The sequence below is a fragment of the Pseudopodoces humilis genome, chromosome 6, assembly GCF_049639895.1.
Source record: "Pseudopodoces humilis isolate 2021_Gansu_Grassland_sample_001 chromosome 6, ASM4963989v1, whole genome shotgun sequence".
Lineage (NCBI taxonomy): Eukaryota > Metazoa > Chordata > Aves > Passeriformes > Paridae > Pseudopodoces > Pseudopodoces humilis.
In genome coordinates, this window is record NC_142205.1 from 51,517,236 (window position 1) to 51,537,373 (window position 20,138).

Consider the following 20,138-nt stretch of genomic DNA (forward strand, 5'->3'; position numbering starts at 1 on the left):
TTGTAATTCAGCTTCTCTGAAAAGGTAACTTGCCTGGTTTTTTGGTAGATGCTTTTTTTGAGCACAGAGAAACAAATCAATCAACCACACAGCCCTTAACACCACACACCAAGATAACCAGTATAATTTTTGAAATTCATTACCACACTCAGCTGGCATGCACAATTGCCAGTGTTAAATCCAAAACACAACAGAAGCACTTCTGACTGACTTCAGAGGACTTTGGAGCAGAGTCTCAATTAAAGCAGGCAAACCAATTGCCTAGGTGAAGTCATTACACAGCCAAAGAGACAGGCACCTGCAGCTACCAGTTCTTGCTCTGAATCACCTTCTCCATGGCCTGTGAATGAAACCTTTCCAGGGATGCTCATCTTCTGACTCCTATTTAAAGGAACAAAAGTTCTTGCTCCCTCTGACAAACCAAGATTAACATCAGTAGTGTATTGTTTGGCCCAGTGGCCTTTACTAAGACTATTCTCTTGGAGAATTCAACAGCATAATCTGAGAGAAACATAAACTGGAAGACATGGAAAACATGGAAATATTACTGTAATTTCACACAGCCTCACAGAAATGGCAGGTTGCCTCAAACCATCTGAAAGTGTTTGTAAAGAAGAGGGCTTTGCTGACTGTACTTGAATAGAAATTTACAGAAATCATTATTTTCATTTCATATTCTTCATGTGAAAAGACTTTGTATATGTATTTAGTAGATCTTTCTAAGTGAAACAGAAAACAAAGAACAAACTTTAAGATATTTAACAATTTTAGAAGTGGATAATCTGAAATATTTGTTTTCTTTATTATAGCTATTAGACTAGAGCAACTTCTAAATTTTTTTATTTCAATATACTCATATCTATTCTTTGAAGATGCCTCCTTAAGAAATGAATGTCTCAGATAGAAAAAAAAATAAAAACTTTCTGCAAAGATATAGAAGTTATGTTTGTCTCAATGGTCTCACAAGTCTTTTCCAATATAAATGATCCCATGATTCTAATGGCTTTAAAACAATGTAGTCACTTCTCTCTGCAGCTTTCAGAAGTATTCACAGCTAATTCTTGCCCTTCTGAAGTCAAGTTTATCCTACAGTCAGGGAATGAGCGAGGGTAATGCTGAGCATACTTGTAATCACAAAGTAATGACTGAATCAAGGCTCTACTAGATCCAGAACCCCAGAGAAACTTAGAGCAACAACAGGATACAAGGAGAAACAAAACTGGGAGATGTCCTATTAATCTCTTGAAATTGCTCATCTTTCCTATGGCTGTTTCTAAATAAAAGCACAAATCATCCCCATTTGGTTTCCGCACTTCATCAGATGGTTTCCCATCCGATCACAAAGACCACCAAGTGATCACAGCAGCCCCCTCTGCCTCTTCTGGTGCCCCACAGGGTATCTGTGAGCACTACTGTGAGAGTAGCTGCTCTCTTGTCGTGAATGAACTACTGACACATTCCAGATCCTCACCACTCCCTGGCAAAGCCCTGCAACACTTAGAGTTGGATAGCCTAAATGCTGAAGTGTATTGCCTATAAAAGTACAGTGAAACACAGCAAATGTACTTGTGCTGTACTCTGTACATCCTGTGAAGCAAAGCGTTTCACAGGCTGCGTTTTCTGTGTGAAACACAGTGAAAACAGTACTAAGTTCAGAACAAAACTGCATTAAATTAATTCAGTGATTGTCATTCTTAGTCACACAAAGAAACTAATTAGAACTTAGATCCAATTAGCATATCCAAATGTGTTGGATGTATAATTACTGCAGAAACTCTGCTGCTTTTGCCAGAACTAAAAGCCTAGGAAGTTGCTGAAGAGCCTTTTTATCCTTTTGAGGTTAAAGTCCATTTTTAATTATGTACATTAATGTGCACATGTTTATATAATTAAGTTTTTAGCCCAACCCTACCTTTTTTAAGGCAACCCCCCCCATAACATTTCTGTAAATTCAGCATAGCACTAATTTTCCTTTAAAAAGGCACTTTTTATTTTCAATTACTGTTCATTTAATTTTCATTTCAATTGTTCCTTTATGCAGCTCAGTCATGGTGAAGACAAATGTGCAGTGTCTTTCCAACAAAGTTGAAATTGATTTTGAGTGGGAGCTGCTTACTGTTATTAGGAGAAAACAAATCAACATTTATTGATGACAATTTGAGCTTGTCATTGCAGCAAGGAGCAAATGTAACTACTGCTGAAACATCGAGAGGGGGGTGGTATGAAGCTCCTTCTTCAGCTCTGTCTCGTTTAACAGCTTCTGCAACACATTTGCTGCTTCTGCAGTTACTTCCTTTTTTCTTTTGTTCTCTGATGGTTGGAATGAGAAATAGATCAGACAATAGCAGAATCTCACATTAATTCTGCTGGATTTAGGCAGATGGGTGATGGGAACTCTCTAACTGAGCACAGTGCTTATCATCTTCATACCACACAAAATCTATAATTTTTAGTGCTTTGAACTTCTGTTTCAGTTTCTTTTATTTATTCTAATGACAGCTTTCACTCTGCTAGGTTTGATGTAATATCATGAAGATGGAAAAGTTGTCAGTCTTCTACTTCTATCCTTTGATATCCAATTTGCAATCTCTTTCTGTTCATCCCACATACCAGCTTGTTATCCTCACTATCATCATTGTCAAAATGGGCTTTGTTCTCCTGTTTTGCTGGCAAAGACAAAAATTTACTTCCCTTCTTCATTAGAAAATTTTGACTATATGAACAATGCATTATGGAAGGTCTTTAATTTGTATATCAATAGTAAAATAGGCAAAATCTATTTCATGACTACTTACAATTTCATTATTTATAAGGAACTTGGAACACTAAAGTCTATAATGCCTTTATGACAGAGCTTACAGCCAGTTTTCCTCCCCTACTTCCTATGCAACCAGTGAACTCTGCTGAATATCTTGAGAGCCTGCACTTCTTTTTCTGGCAGAGTAAAATGCAGATTGGGTTAATTATTAAAGAAAAATACTTTGGTATGGTCACAGTTGAGGACCATCAGAGAAAATGAATAAAACCAGAATACTAATACAGATGAATTACTTAAGTGCTTGTCACTACATCAAAGTTTTAGAGTGTTCTGTTACTTCAGTTGACATAGAAAATATACAGGAACTGGTTTATCCAATGCAAGCACCTTGGAACTCAGACTGCTTTACCACAACACTATTAAGGGTCAAGAGCAGAAAACACTCCAGAGGAGGTGCAATGGAAATCTGAAAGATAAAACTGCACTACATCTGCAGCCCAAATCTATAAGGACTTTCAGATCACTGACTCCTCTTTCATTTATTTCTTGTTATTTAAAGAAAAAAAATCCCAACAATATTTTGGTTTTAGTATGGACAGCCTGACAAAACATTCCCAGTGGAAATGCCTATGCCAGAGCAGTTCATAGAGGGCTGGTGAGCCACAGAAAGAGCAGCCTCCCTGCCTGAAGTACCCACATGTGCTTCAGAAACTGCCTCCTCAATTTTCACCTGGGTCCAACCTGCTTTAGGAACCAAATTCTTACAAGATCTGACTTCAGCTGAAGAAAAGAGCGTTAATAATCCCCTTTCCTGTTCCAAAGCATACTAAATTCACAGAAATGGAAGACTCCATGAAGCTGTCACAAAATGACACTCAGCTGGAAGATTCAAACTCCCAGGAGTGCCAGGCAGACTTGAAATGGGGCACACAAGAAAAAATAATGAAGATAAAGGTGGAGTTTTTATTGGTGATGTGTGGATTCAGCATTCACAAAATTTTCTAGGACACCAGTTTAGGCAAAATTCAAGCAGGAAGACACAGAAACTGTTTTGCACAGAGTATTCCTGATGCCTCTTGTCAGCTGTTGTTTAATATGTCCAACAGCAACTGGGAAGTCAGACACTAAATCCTATTGCTTAAAGACCATGTCTCACAGAAGAAACATCATCAAAGATACATTTTGGCTGTCAATATGATACTGTCAATTATGTAAAATGTAGTCAGATGCTCTGTTACCTGATTAAAGAGTCCTTTCAGTTCAGCTCTTTAGCCAGCAACCAACAGTTGATCAACTAAATCTGCAAAAATCTGGTGGCCAGGGGTTAACTGAAGGTTTTTGTACCCCTGGGCTTGATAAAGAAGTAAGGATCAGTTTTATTCTTCACAGCAATTTCCTAATAGGATTGGTTAGCAGGAAAACTTTCTGTGTTTAACTGCTGCCTTCACCAAAGCTTAGGTAATAGTCAGCAAATAGTAAGTTGTTAAAATCAATAGAAAATACTGTGCTCAACAATTGGATAATGTACAGCAGCACTTGTTTCTCCTACATTCTGTGTGGTGAAATCTATATAGTCCTGTGCATTCAGTTAATTATTTTGTACAGTGTTTTATTGCTTTAATTTGTCTCTGGCCTAGAAGGAATGGCCTGTCCCTAGACTTGCTCTGTTATTTTCATGCTTTTAGGAGGATGTGAATACTCAAGTTTTGTTTTATATCCAGTGTACTAAGGATTGTAATTGCAGCAGTTGAGGTGGGCTATTTGTTTTGTTAACTGATCATAGACACAAGTGCAAGTGACCACAGTAGGAATTTCTTTCCTTAAACCAATGCACAAGGCAAAATAACATAGCATTAATAAAATATTTTGCTTTGGGGGACTACTCAATTTTCCTTTTCTTAGTGAACTGAAATAAAGAAGCTAATGGAAAGTTACCTGCTGGTAAACTGCTGTTCACTTGCCTACTAGGTCCTGACTCAGTGTTTTCTCAAGGACCCAGATTGATGACAGAAGTTATAATTGGGTATTTCAGACCACTGACAAATGTTGAATTTACAGGGGAAACAACATAGACTTCATAGGAATTCTCCCACTTCATGCTCTACTCACAAAGCTGATGCTTAGTGCTTAGGCCAAGCTTCTAGTGTATAGTAAATCACATCTCAAAGAAAATGAACCATCTCTCCAAGCTAGTGGTGTCATTCTAATGATCCCTGACTTCTCCCCCCCATATCTCTTTATCTCTGGCTTACTTTCTCTATTTCTTCTTTCCCTTTCATTTGAAATTTGGTGATCTTTATCATTTTTCCCTTCTGTCATCTCTTATCTTTGGAAAATACCCTGTTTTCCCATCTTTAGTCCTTTTTTTACTGTGAATTCAGTAGTCCCAGCAGCTCCCTAACCTTTTTCCTACACTGCAATACCTCTTGTGATCCATTTGTCTGTGTACTTTCAGTGTACTTTCTGTTCTCTCTGCTTTTCTTTCCCTTGATCTTCCTTTCCACTTCCTGTGGCTTTTTCCTGTCTTGTTTTTCTCTTTCTTTTTTCCTTTTATTTTTTTTTTTCTGTTTGTTTTTTTCTTTCTGGTTTTTATTTTTTTTTTTAGGGTTTGGGTTGGTCAAGAGACATCACATTTCACCACATCCAGCTTTGACTCATTTTTCAAATCACTTTGGGTCCCTTTCTCTTTGCCCTTGGATCTCCTTTTCTCTCAGGCAGTCCCCTGAGGAAACTTCTCCCCAACTCCTCCTTCTCCTTTTTTGTTATGAGGGGATGGACCTTAACAAAATAAATTACTGTACAGCCCTATTTCCTTTGCTTTCATCTTTCCTTCTGCTTTTTTTTTACTGCCATCCCCTGACAACCTTACACAACTCTGAAGAAAAGAGTCAGACTAGGACAATAATGAGTCAGATGTTGATCTCTTTTCCCACTGCCTCCATATTTCAATTAAAGTGAAATTCTCAGAAAAGCCTGTTCTTTCACCCAATACTGGCTTCACACCTTTGCTAACAAATTTCTTCATACTGCCAGAGTAGAACCCATGAATATCACTTTCATTTTGCACTGGAAGCTTTCTCACTGATGTCTAAATTATTCCAGGGTAATTGATAATACCAATGAAATTCAGGTTTGTGTACAGTTTAAATATAGTCACTTTGATTTTTAACTGCAAATTCTTGTCTGCTTTCTCATTAAGGGTATTAAGAGTTAAAAAGGATGTCTTTTATCTAAGTTGTGTAAGGCCTGGAAGAAAAGCAAAAATCTTAAAGTAAGGTTTTATAACTCAGCTTGGTCTGTTTTGTCCACCACTGCATTTTTATGAAATCAGAGAAAAATATTCAAGGTTACTAGTCCAGGTTGTATTAAATCACAATATGTAAGCTTTTGATACCATTATAAAACCTTTGATCAAACCTGTTCAGTGAAAAACAATGAAAAACATTGTTTTCCACTTGGTTGTGTGAAGCTCGCTCTCTACAAGTAGCAAGAAAACACACAGAGCACATTTTAGGTTCTCATCCATTCCCTGGCAGTATTCAAGCATTCTTCAGCAGACTCCCAGCTTTCCCCTCAGCTTACTAAGGTGCCTTTTTGAGATCCAAACTTTCAGAAATGGCTTGTCAAACTGGAATATCAACAGAACCTGTTTGCTGTTGCAGGGCTTAAGTATTCTGGGGGCAGCATTCCAGTATGAAATCCAAGTTGTAATGGTGCAGAGCAGACCCACCACTGTTTCATTTGGAGAGAAGTGGGTTTACAGAGCAGCATTCTGAATAAACCCAGTCCAGCAAAGCATATAAGCGAATCCTTCAGAGTACAGTACAGGGGCCTATATGAATAGAGTATGAATATATAGAAATATATAAGAATGCCTTGCTTCTGCAGCAGAGTGCTGCTAGGGCTGAGCTACTTGGGCACCTCCACGCTGCATTGCAGTCAGCTCGGTGAGCATGCACGCTGAGAAGCACCTTGGCTTTGTTTTTTTTCTGAAATAAAGATCTGCCCTTCAATATAATCACTGAATTTGTCTGGGAGTCAGCTCTGGAAGTAAATCCACGTGGAGAATTGTGTGTTAGATCCATCACTCTCCAATCTGGGAAGAAAAAGAAAGGCTCTTTTGTAGTTCCAGCCCAGGAACTGCAGTGGCAGAGCAGTAGTACAGACCTGTGCTTGCATTAAAGAAATTGGTGCCCATTTTAAAGACAGCTGACAAAGAATACATGTTTAAGTATACATGGGGCCCAATGAGGCTACAGAACATCTGGACTAACCTCAGTGGCACCTCTTCAACTTTTAAGCAGAATTATCACACTCTCCCTTCACAGTAATGCATCAAGGAATTCTACATCTGGTTATCTTTTCAGATGAACATAATGTTATGAAGTATACTTTTTTCAGGGTTAGCATATGGGAATGTCCATTTTTCTTTGGCAGGCTAAAGGATTTTAAAGGAAGCAATACCTCAGCACTATTTACTCAAAAGTATGTTTATTTATTTATTCAGCTACTGAATGCTCACTGGGCAATACTGCTGTGGTTGTTTTCCTCATGCATGAAAAACGAGTTCACTGGACTTGGGTGAAGGGTGGAGGATGTTCCTAGGATGCACATGCCATGGAAATACATGTCCTGAAAAGCTTGGAAATAGAACAACCTCATTTCATATCATACTTATACTTAGCATCTTTGTCATTGCTACACAATTCTCAACTTCATCATGAAACACCAAGTAAGAAAAGGACACAGAAAAACACCTCCTTTCTTAGTCGAGGCACTGATGTACTGACATGAAAACACTTCCTCCAAATACCAGATACAAAGTCAAAGAGAGGCAGTTGTGATAAGATTACTATTTTTATCTCAAAGACTGTGGGTCCCAGTCTCCTCAGACACTTTCAGCCTCTCGTCACCAGCAGGAAAAGCAAAGGAATTAGCATGTAGGTATTGTGAGAACACACACCAGTGCTCAGCACAGACAATTTCTATATCTTTAAGCATATTTGTACCTGTCCAGGAGCTGTCTAAACTTACACAACATCAAAGTATCTTACACTTTCTGCTGCTCAGCACAGCAGAGTTTGTCAGCTCTTTCATAAATGTAGTACAAAGAAAGACCTGATAAGAGCATCTCCTTTTCATACATGCTAGTGCAACATGCTTCCCAAGCACAGGGGCTAGAAAACTGCTCACAAAGCATCAACACCAAAAAGTAAATATTAAAAAGCCAAAATAAAATAAAATAAATATTAAAAAGCCAAAATAAAAAAAAAGAGAGAGAGAAAGAAAAAAACTGATGGACCATGAGAAATTTGCATGAAAGGATAATTTAGCTTATTTTAATTTTAAATGTGTATATGTGAAGGCACTCTAGAGAGTGCCTGAAGAATGGAGAGCTTAGGTAAAAAGTGATGAACCAAAACAAGCTTTTACTCAAATATTGCCTTCAAGTTTCTCACTACAGAGAAGCTAGCATGGCAATGCAGCAAGAGTAGCACTAGATGACAAACTGCTTTCCATTGATTCTTCAGATTCCTGGGATGCTTAAATGAGGAACACAGAAATGGAAACAGTCTTTGCTTACACATAGATCAATACTCTGTTTCCAAAATTCAGGATTTATTCTTAGCGTTGGCAGAAATAAAGAGGTCTGCTAAGCTGGTTGTCACAGCCTTACCAGTGTGATACTGGCTAGTAAATCAAAGCTGCATTTTGCCAGTGAGAAAATATTACTCCAGTATAACCCACGCTCACAGAGCATAAGGCTACAAGTGTCACCAGCTCTTAGTGCATTATGGATCAGATGTTGCAAGTGATTTACTGGATCATATATTTTTGAGAGTTTGGTAGTGAAGAAAATAAGATTGTAGGGTGGTTTTTTTCCACTTCTTCAGCACAGAGAAGCTTTCTTAGGAATCAGAACTATTAGTAAAGAAATCAAAAAATTTACCACAGCAGTGACCAAGCAGAGTTAGTTATCAGCACCAGGCCCCAGCTGAGAAGAAACAGCACCTTCTTCTGAAGGCTCTCTTTTGACCCTGACACTTGGGGCAGTGGAGAACAAAAAAGTCAAGAGTCAATTTGAGCAGATGGTTGTGGCCAACAACCCAGATTACAAGAAGTAGCTTCTTCTCACTAGATTCAACTGCAATGAGAGCAGGTATATGCACCTAGAGTCCTAAAGATCAGCACAAGTACTAGGAGCATTAAGCACTGGAAAGTCTTTGAGTAATGTGGTCTTGTTCATACCTGGGGTCCCTTCCTCTATGGGATCCAGATAATACTTTCTAAAATTTCTGTCTGCAGATGATCTAGCCTTAATTGCAAAGCAAAAGCCTCTTTAGCATCAGTAGACTGTTACTGAAATCGTCTTTGGTTTAAAGGCTAGGAACTACTATGCTGATAACCAGATGTTACACTGATAATGGTCAAAAGCAATTCTCTAACTACCAACACTATAAACTCACCTTCAGCTCAGTCAATACATTCAACTTCCTTTCTATATGCCAGAGGGCATTTGCTTCATCATTAGGTAGCAGAAAGGCTGTCCCTAGACCAGACCTGTACTCCTATGGCCTTTTGACGATGACTGCAACGACATTTCAGAGGCATCATCACCTTACTAGCAGGAGGAGTGTAATTCTGATTGCCTGGTGGCTTTTCCTGGGGGCAGTGCTGTAGAGCTACCACAGCTGTACATAACCTCTTTAAAATATCTATGTTACACTTGTGCATACTGCACAACATACATGGTTGAGAGCAAATTTGCAGTCCACTAGGTTTGTTACTAGTCAGTGCTCCACTGAAGAATATCTAAATCCTATCAGAATCTGTTAGTAACTAGTTCAGTGGAGTCACTTGCAGGAGTGGATACTTCTGCACTAAAGAAACAGACAGTAGTGTGAGTAAATTTCATATGCTTTCATAAACACTAAATGGCAAATGATATGCTGTATCTGAAGCTGAAGACTTAAATAAAAGATCCTTGTGGAAAATAACAAAGAATTTGTTTAAAAGATTAAATGACACATCTAATAAGCCCTGTCTAGGATAGCTGAATCACTGAAATAAAATTTTGTTACAAATGAAAATCACTGTTCTAATGACACTGGAATCTACCACAAAAATAAATTAGAAATATGTCTTAGTAATTAAAGTTACAGAAATACATGATAAATCTGTCTTGCAAACAATGAGAATTATATTTGCTAGAACACTATATTCCAATTGATTAATACATACTGCTGAAATTGGGTAAAGAAACCAAGAGAAAACTGGAGAATTTTCCTTAATTAGTTTGATATCGCAAAGAGCCTTCTAAGAACATACTGGCATATATGGCAGTGATAATTTAATCCACTAAGTAGTAATACTGTGCTCTTCACTACAGTATTTCTGGAATTTAATTTTAAGGGATGATACCTATTCTAAAATCATCTTTTCATTTGAAAAGATCTACTGCTTTTAAGAAGAAAGAAATATTTGCCTTAAGAGTTAAGAAATTAAGAAATCAGTGGTTAGGCTCAAATTACCTTACCAGCCTCTTCCCATATAAGAAATTTCTTTCAACTGAGAAGGGTGGTTTAAAAATATCATCTTTCTAAGTGCTAGGCAGAGCCCAAAACCAGAATCATCGAGTCTTTTTCTCCACACACCTCTGTGTTCAACTGCATTATCTTCCAATGCACACTCAGATTTTGCCTGGGGACACTGATCATCTTTCAAGGAGTAGACCCTTAAGTTAACAGCTGCTGGAGAAGATGTAAATGTCTGTAGGACTGACAGTGCTTGATTGAAAGCTGACCCTTAGTGGGACTTCTTGTCCAAGAGTTCATCTCCATTATAGTTTTGATGGAGACTGTTAATGGTTTTCATAAACTTAGAAAGAAGATATTATTGCTATAGTTTCAGACTTTAACACAAGCTCCTCATAATAATATTTTTAGCTTTTTTTAAAATTTATTTATTTTTAATATCATGGTCTTTTAAAATTTCCCTACAAAACTATTTATGCAATCCCAGGTAATATGCTGTAAGTCTCCCACTTCAGGCTAAAGAGACAAAAAAATCCAAAACAAACCAAGCCAAAAGAGCCTATTACTCAGTGTGGCATCTATCCATTGTCTAAAGCTGAGCTGAATGCTATTAGTCTGTCAGCATTTATTCTGATTTAAACACTTTACTCTAGCCACTTTCATTAACTGTGTTGGCATAGCTGTATATTACTCATTTAACCTGCACTTCATTGCAGTCCTAATACGCAATCAGGTTTTGCAAACATGAATCTGAATATAAGGCAGTTGATGTTGAAGTCTGAGTTGGTGTAAGCCAGAGAATTTTAGTGAAAATAAGCCTCACTAGCCTATATGAGAATAAAATCCTATCCCTACACCTGCAAATGCAACTATATTTCTTCTTAGAATAGATCCTGAATATGTCTCCATTTTTAGTGCAACACCTGGGAGCTATGCTCAGCTCACTTTTCATTGCATTAAAACACTCATTAAAATGAGAATTTGTACTGCTATAGGAAACATAAATTGCCTCTATGCAAGATGCACGAAAACTAAGTGAATAATTTATCTATTTTTCATATACAAATTTATTCATGGAATAATATCATGTAATAGCTCCTTTATGGAGATTATAGGCAGTTTCTCCAAAGAACTCAATAATCAGAAAGCTATGCTGGTTTGTTTGCCTGGGCACATTGTCCTTACAGAACATCTTTTTCTCCTGATTGGACTGTCTGGTTTCTGGCATGAGCATCTGCATTTATCAGTTCAATCCTTATCAGCTTTACAACCCATGGAAATACAGGTCACATCCTTTCTAAGAAAGCATTGACAGTAACTTAGTGCAAACATTCCACAGCACATGGCAGTCCTGCTCTCAGGAACCATAGTTTTTTAGCAAATTTAAATTCCTTGAACAAGCAGAATTAAGTCCTTGCACAAACAATCTGTTCTAAGTCCAAATCCTTGACGCCCAAACCTGTCTCTCTTGTGGTTTTGTGATTTCAAGATGGATTTGAAAACTTAGAATACTAAATGTACTAAACTGGAAAATAGTCACTAATTTCCCTCCCCCTCTGCTAGTGGGATTCATAATTATCTCACTTCATAGCTAAGAGAATTTTCTCAGTATTTCTTTCTGTTACTTATATGCTATTTCACTGTTGAAAACAAGGTGTCACTCCAACAAGTCTATCCCTACCTTTAGTATGCTGGCATTTTCTATTGTCATCTCCAGAAACCTATATCAGGCTCGTATTTCTTTTGAAAAACATTCTCTAATCAGCCCAGCCTATTTCTGAGCTAATTATCACACTGCTCAGAATGACTGTATTGAATAGATAACCTTAGCATATATAACATGTATTATTTTGAGTTGTATAGGCTTCTGTCTCCTTGCTCATACCAAAGTGTCATTGTAGCTCTGCTGGTGTGATTCTATGAACCTGCTAGGCTTGTAAAGAGAAGTAATATCTTTTATTAGACCAAGAAATATAGTCAGGGGAGAGAATGAGCTTTAAGCTCAGAAATCTAATGAAAGTCCTCTGAGACAAAAATCTTTCTTGTTTTTCTTCCAGCTGTATTATTTGGTCTTATAAAAGCTATAACCCTTTCCCTGTAGGCCTGACTGTCCTTGGTTATAATAGATTATTTAGGATGGAGATAGGTCAAAAAGGAGTTGTAGAACAACAGACCAGAAAGGATGGAGATAGGTCAAAAAGGAGTTGTAGAACAACAGACCAGAAAGGAAAAAATGCAGGGAAGCCAAAACCATGGCACAGTCAAATTGCAACTCTTTACATAAAACAGTCTGTCTGACAATCCTGAGGATGGTCTTTTCAACCTCAACACCATGATGGGATTTCTCACCAAGACTACTGACCTCTAGACCAAAACACAGGGAGCTGTCTTTTGGAGAGGGTGAACAGGTGAGTTGCTAATGGGTGTCAGCTGTCTGCAGGAATCAGGCAGCAAACTGGATATTGTAAGTCATACAAGTGACACAACATACAAGTGATGTTCTGTGCACCTGGGAGGAGTAAGGAGATGACGGCAGTGAAAGAGGGACTGTCTATGCATATCCATGCAAGGCTATGGAAAGTACAGGATTGCTGCTCAATGGGTGGAGGACCCTGAGACAACAAGCACAGAAACAGATGAGGAACACGCTTTCTTTGACTGGGTCTTTACTGTCAGGGTCTGTTCTCAGGCTTTCCAGCTCCTGCACCTCGTGTCAGAGTCTGGGGGAATGAAGTACTACACATGACACGAGGAAATCAATGAGGATGTGCTTAAATAAGAAAATGGGTCTATGTAACTGCCCAGGATATAGCTGATATGGCTGAGGGAGCTACAGATCTCTGATGTTTGAGAAGTCTTAGTGGCTGAAAAAGGTCAGACATCACATCCATCTTCAAAAAGCAAGAGGATCCAGTGAAGCAAAGACTGGTCAGTGCAACCTCAGTTTTTTGAGGGATGATGTCGTTTCCATCTGAAGGTGGTGCTCTCTGGGGATCAAGGCAGGACAACCTGTCCATGTGCTGCACAGGCAGTTGATGACTTTAAAAGGGGAAAGCAAACTTCTATAAACAGAGTGAGGAAAAATGGTGGAAAGTTTAAAGCCTCTCCTTCATCAAAGCATTTTCTGTCTGTATTATCTATTATCCATCCTCTTTTCCTATAAATCCCATTTTATCAATTAATCCAGATTGTTTTTTATAGTAGACAACTCCTCTTGTAGTTATCTGCAAGCTTTATCAATGATGGTTGTCCAATTTCTTGAAGATTGATACAAACATTTAAAAAGAAAATAAGCCAATTTCCTTGAATATAAATGCAACTCAGAATTAGCAGCAGCTGTAATACACAATCGTAGCATAAATTGATGAATTCTTAGATAGACATAATAGATTAAGTCTTAATCAGTCATTATTAAGGTCACCCTATCATTTGTGCTGTGAAGCATCATTTTTTTGTTTGCTAGATTTGGCCATTTGAACTATATAGGCTGAAATTTCCCATACCAGATGTCAGTTCAGGATAAAATAAACTATCATAAATCATACAAACATATAATTTAAATTACAAAAGATGGTGTTTAAATAAATTGGTAATTTTATAATTTCTGGGTCACATTCAACCTTGGAAATGTTTTTAAATCCTTTTTAATTTTTAAGTGGTAATAATACAGTAGGAAGTGTCTTAGCATAACTTTTACCAAGTTCCCCTTCTATTTTTTACTTGTTTCACACTTCGTAGCTGGAAAAGTTCCAGTTTTTGTCTTTTACTGGCATTTAATTTATTTTTTAAACTAGGACAAAATTTTTCCAACTCTGCAAAAGAAAGACTGCAGGAAAAAAATTACTCTCAAAATTAAAAAAAGGATCTAAAGGTGTCATGACCCACTTTTAATGCTGTTTACGACAGGAAGTTCAATTCAGCAAGGAAACAGACTGTGAAAAGTTTTCATGTGGCATCTTAACCACTTCTGAATGAGCAAACAGCTCCACTCACCATTTTCACTTTTCATTGTCCTACAGCTCCAGTGGAAGATGATCTTGGTAGTATCTGGTTTTGACATTTTTAAAAATCTTACTGATGTGCCTTTTCTTGACAGAAGAGGATAGATGTCCTAATTCACAGCTCAGCATATTAGAATTAGAGCTTTAAAATTTAGTAGGCTTTTTAGAGATTGTTTTCAATTGTACCACAAAAGGCACTTTAAAGAGAATTAGCACTAGCACTAAAAACCTGAAATTTCCTGTGGACTACATGAAGCTATTCCTGTCAGCTCCAATAATGGCTTGCTAGTAATCAGTCATAAAAAACCCAACTCACAACATTGTTTTATGGCTTTGGTTTTTGCTGTTTCTTCTTTGATAAAACAATTTTTTTTTAGCTTTAAGAATGGCTGTTTGTTCTTTAAAGCAAAGAACTTTTCTTTTTTTTTGGTAGAGCACAGGGTTCTCATGTAAAATACCTAAGGAAAAATGTCTCTTTGAATAGGATAAAATTGCCTTTCCTGAGGTAGGCTTGGCTCAGTGATTTGTAATTTCTTGAGGCTTTAGGCAGGTTATTTTATTCTAACTCAAACTTCCTCTTTGAAATCAATCATGGCTACACTTCATAATTTGAATTAATATCTTAAAAAACAACAACAGTCTCTTCCTTAAATGTAGAGGAACAAAAGATTTAGCAAATTTTGACACTGTAGAAATAATATATTTTCTCTTTGTTAGCTAGTACAGAAATAATTTGAAAAAGGAATTTTGCAAACAACTGTCTTGCACTCAGGTCCCAAATCAAGGACAAAGAACTGATGAAAGTCTACTGACTTCAGGCATCTTTGGATCAGAGTTCTCTGGCTTAGATACTCAGCCCCATTTTTATTATACTCTTCTCAAATTTTAAAGGAACGTGGCTGAAAAATTCTTTGTAAATGAACTACCTTATGGAATGAGGTGCCCCAGTTCCTTGTGATTTGTTCATAGCTATTGACAGAATTAATGAAATACAGAATATGGCAGAACATCAGACCATCACTTCAGCATTTCTCTGCTTTGACTGAATGTCAGAAACTCTTTATTGGATGCTCTGAAAACACTCCGTGGCACATCCTTGGCTCAAGTATCTACCACAGAATTCCTGGCCAAAGAGCAAAGGTGAGCTCTGATGGATGACTTCAAGCCACCCCCCAGCTCTGGGCTGTGCCATGAGCTTGGCAACAACATTTCCTGCATTTCTAGCAGCCTGTGTAGGCTACAGCACTACTTGAGTTCTAACTAATATCTGAAAATATTATCTTTGTAGTCATCTTTTGGTTTTAATCCATACCTAGCAGCCCTAGCATTCCTAGACAAAATACATAAGAAATTCAACATGTTGTTAGAATTCGGAAAATGAGTTAATAGCAAGGAGAGAGGAATCCCTAGGAAACAACAGGTGTGCAGTGGGACCAAAAGGGATGGGATTAGCTGTAATACGGAAATGCTTTCTCATTATTTTTTTGTGAACAATTCTGTAAACCCTCCAATTATTAAAGCTCAAGATCTGCAGCTCTAAAATGTAGAGTTTATTAAATATCAGTCCTCTTGGATTTGCTTTTGCTCTTAAGCCAAGCAGACCCATTTGGCATGGATTTGCTATCACTTCCTCTGCAACAGTGAAACAGCACAATGACAACAACGACAACACAAAAACCCAAATCCCAACAAACCCAGGACATGATAGAAAAGGTACTGTGTGCCATAAAGTAATAAAATTCATTTCAGCTGCAGAAATCACTACAATCTGAGTTCATCTGCAAGTGTAGAGAATTTGCAGAGGAAAAAAAAATTTAAAAAATCCCCAAACCAACAATTCTGTCTCAGAGCCAGGATGCACAGCATGTAAATTTGCTAGTTCTCACAGACCTCTCATAAAACTTGCTGCTGCCATATCAGTTACCTACTTCATATTTATAGATAAGGGATTAAGTTAATGCAATTTACAATTTTTTCTTGCCTTGTTTCGATTACATGAATACTGCAAAACCTATAAGCACAAGTGAACTGGGCTCATAAAGCGTAAGTTAGCAGTGGAGTTAGGATGTTTCCTGTATTGAAGCTACTGTCATCTTTCTCCAAAAAACAAATGAGATGAACATCAAACCTCTTTCACAGAACATAAGATTCTGCAGTTGCAATGCCTGTAGTCCCATGTGGGAGAAACTTAAGGTGATGCAGAACTCAACATCTTGCCCAAATGATCAGAATCAGACATAAGGACATATTCTTGCAAAAACTGAAAATACCTGAAAATGAAAAAAAAAAAACCCTAAGAAAAAACCAATAAAACTAGATGAAGATCCTGGCCAACCAGTTCTGGATCCATTTGAAAATTCCACATCCTGACAGAAGTCATTCATTATCTCCTTTGATCACCACCTGCCATTTCATGACCCATTGTAAACCATAAAGGGTAGGTTACCACCAGCATCACATTAAAGAATCACTGTTCCCTCTCCACCTTACATTCTTACTTTTGAAACCATAGGAATATAACGAACTCCTTACCCCTTATACATATAGTCAAAGGTAAAATGCTGATAGCTGTGATGAGAAGGACGAATTTCCCTTTATCTAAAATTTGTGCTTTTCAAGCTATATATATATCCATGTCTATATCTAAGACATTCTTTCTTGATGCAGTGTTCATATAAAAACATCAGTTCAAGTAGACATGGTCGATGATGGTGAGAACTGTAGTACAATACAGACAAAGTTCCAACAGTTCTTCCATAGGGCTTCTTACAACCCCAAGTGATCTTCAAACAAAATTCAGTAGGAACACGTCAGTAGTGGAAAGGTTCAAAAGGAAAGAAAAATTATAAGAAAAGAATTCTTAAAAAAATTCGTCTCCTAATGCTGCCCAACACACAAAGACCTCATTTCTGAAGATGAACTGAGTGATCTCTACTGCATGTCACCATTCCCAACTATTACAACATCTTGGTCTGTCTTATCAAGGGATTCCACAATCTGAGTGAGCACTGAACTTAGTGCCTGAATTCTCATTCTCTAAATTGGGATACATTAGCTACCTTACCTCATTAGGATACTAGGAGTATAGTTTCATAAATACCTACTTACCATTTAAAAGAAATATATTTTTATAAATGGCAAAAAGACACAAGTATTTGAGACATAGCTGCAAGTCTAAGTTAAAAGTGGAACAGTTCAGAATGACCCTCAAGAACTCCCCTTTGTGCCAAAATTTTACACTTTTTTAGAAATTTGTGACATTCCAGCACTCCCTTTGCCACAAAATCTGCCCTGAGATGATTCTTAGGGAGTCTGAGCATGCTTTTTCTTCCCATATATATTAACAAATGTAATACTTGCCTCACTACCTCCCACAAAGAGCTATCTCCGGTTAACCTGACTCAAGCAAACATTCATAAAAACTGTTCACATCAACTGTATGCAGCACTCATGACAACACCAATCATCTTTTCTTAGGTTGTTTTCAACCTTTTGGTTCTTTAAATTACATGGTTTACTACAAAAGACTGAAGGGAGACCTTATCACAGTCTATGTCATCCTCACGAGGGGAAGAGCAGGGGCAGGCACAGGTCTTTTCTCTGTGGTGACCAGTGGCAGGACCTGAGGGAATGGCCTGAAGCTGTGACAGGGGAAGTTTAGGCTGGATATTAGGAAAAGGTTCGTCACCCAGAGAGTGGCTGGGCACTGGCACAGGCTCCCCAGGGATGTGGTCACACCACCAGCCTGACAGAGCTCTAGAAGTGTTTGGACAATGCTCTCACGCATAGGTATGATTCCTGGGACTGTCCTGTGCCAGGCCAGGAGTTGGACTCAATGATCCTTGTGGGCACCCTCCATGCCAGGATAATCTATGATTCTATGATATCTGTAATAAGAGACTAAGTGCTATATCAAATGACACAATAATATTTTAAAAGGGTAAATCAATATTGTGATAGAAATTTCAGTTCAGTGACTCAAACCAAAATGTGATGTAGATGTGCTTAGCTTATAAATTCCTGACGTGCACAAGATGATATCTATTACATCTATACTTCAAATTAAATGTCATCAATTACTCTGGAGACCATGAAAATTTCTCACAATTTCCAGGGAAAATGGTAATTTTGGCAAGAAGTCAGATACCTTTCTTAGAATCATGATCCATCATCATATATGAAATACCAAATAATATGCACTCTCAGAAATAATGATCCAATATGAAAAATATAATTTGCATACTGAATTACCTGGGAGAATTCTATGTGATAATCAAAGATTATTAATCATATCAAGTTGGTTAATTTGAATGTGAAACCAAATAAATCTGAAGGATTTTCGACAGTGCTTCTATTTTAACACTGTCATATTGACTAAACTCTGTCCTCCACACCCTAAAAAAAATAATATTGATGGTGAAAAAAACCAGGGATCAATATTCATAAAACTGAAGAAATCAAGACTCAGCATCAAATGAGTAGTTGTGCAAAAATGTTGAGACCAGATACCAGGAAATGTAGAATCTTAGGAATGAAACACAAGTTTAGAAAAGGTTGATTTGATTTAAAAAAGGTTTGTTTTGTTGCTTTGTTTATTTTTTGGTTTTGTTTTATTTTTGTTGTTGTTGTTGCTGTTGTTTGTTTGTTTTTTTAAATATGGACACACTAAATCATTAAAACAAGACCTCAAATGATTTCCTGACTGCATTTTTGTCACATACTGCTTTGTGGGCTTGGAGTTGATGGTCTTACTTCAAAGCTTGGTGTAAAAACAGCTAGGATATACTGAGTTTATTTCTCTTTGGAGCTTCTAAAAGAGGGTGGAGAAAAGTATTATTGGCATGTTTATTGAGACTCTTTCATTATTCGAGGCAATTGATATTAGCACTTTTAATGTAAATTACTACCTCTGCTATTTATTATGTGGTAGCATGATTATGATTATCAATGTTGTGTTCAGATACCTAATGAGTGCTAATATTATCATCATAATGGTGACTGGGAGAAGAACTAAGGCTTTCATTTAGTGAATTAAAATACAAGAAGGAGAAATGTCTGTTCCTCAATCATTTTGAGATGTCACTGTCAATCAAGTGCTGCCTTACAGTTCATCTGCTGGAAATATTTTCCTTTCCACTCAAGCTCAGCTGCAGCTCAACTACACTATATTCAACGATGTGAATTTTTAGATTTACCTCATTCACATTCAGGAAATATTTCATTTATAAAATTAAAATGATTAAGACTCTCTCCAGTTTCATAAGGGTTATTTAAGGATGACAGTCAGTCACTAGTGGCTTGGACTGGATTCAAATCAGTGACGTAAACATAGGACATTCTGTAATCTGTTATCATTTCCTGAGCAAAGTGCAGTGATGTTTTACATGTTCACATCAAGGAAAAGCATGTAATTTGATCAAACTGCAAATGCAAGCTTCTTGGCAGAGCCTGAGGGAAAGCAATGACAATAATAAAATGAATAGGCAGTTTGTCAAAAGAAGTGAAAGTATTTTCAACTGCAGAAATTTAAAGCAAGTCTTGCAGTGGTGAGGCTGAAAATATTGTCTGCAACAGTGCCCATGGCTACCCTGGAGGTGAAGGATTAGTTTCATAGAATGTCGACATGCTATTATTAAATGAACTTAGATAAGAGCTAAATTCATTCATTTACTTAACTCTATTGTTGGCAGAGGAGCAAGTCCTCAGTGATGTAAAATGGAATTGGAGCTATGACAATTTCTAGGACAAGTTTCTGACCCTAGAAGTATTTATTTTGCTTGAAAAAGTAAAGACAGTTTATATGTAAATGAGATGCAGCTTGCCAGTTCTGTATAATTTGTCAAT

At 37.3% G+C, this 20,138-nt stretch overlaps 1 protein-coding gene across 2 annotated transcripts in view; it reads right to left on the bottom strand.

The window, feature by feature from the left end:
• GRID2 (glutamate ionotropic receptor delta type subunit 2) overlaps window positions 1-20,138 on the bottom strand; it is a 671,390-nt gene that overhangs the window by 138,259 nt on the left and 512,993 nt on the right. The gene's annotated exons all lie outside the window — the stretch shown is intronic.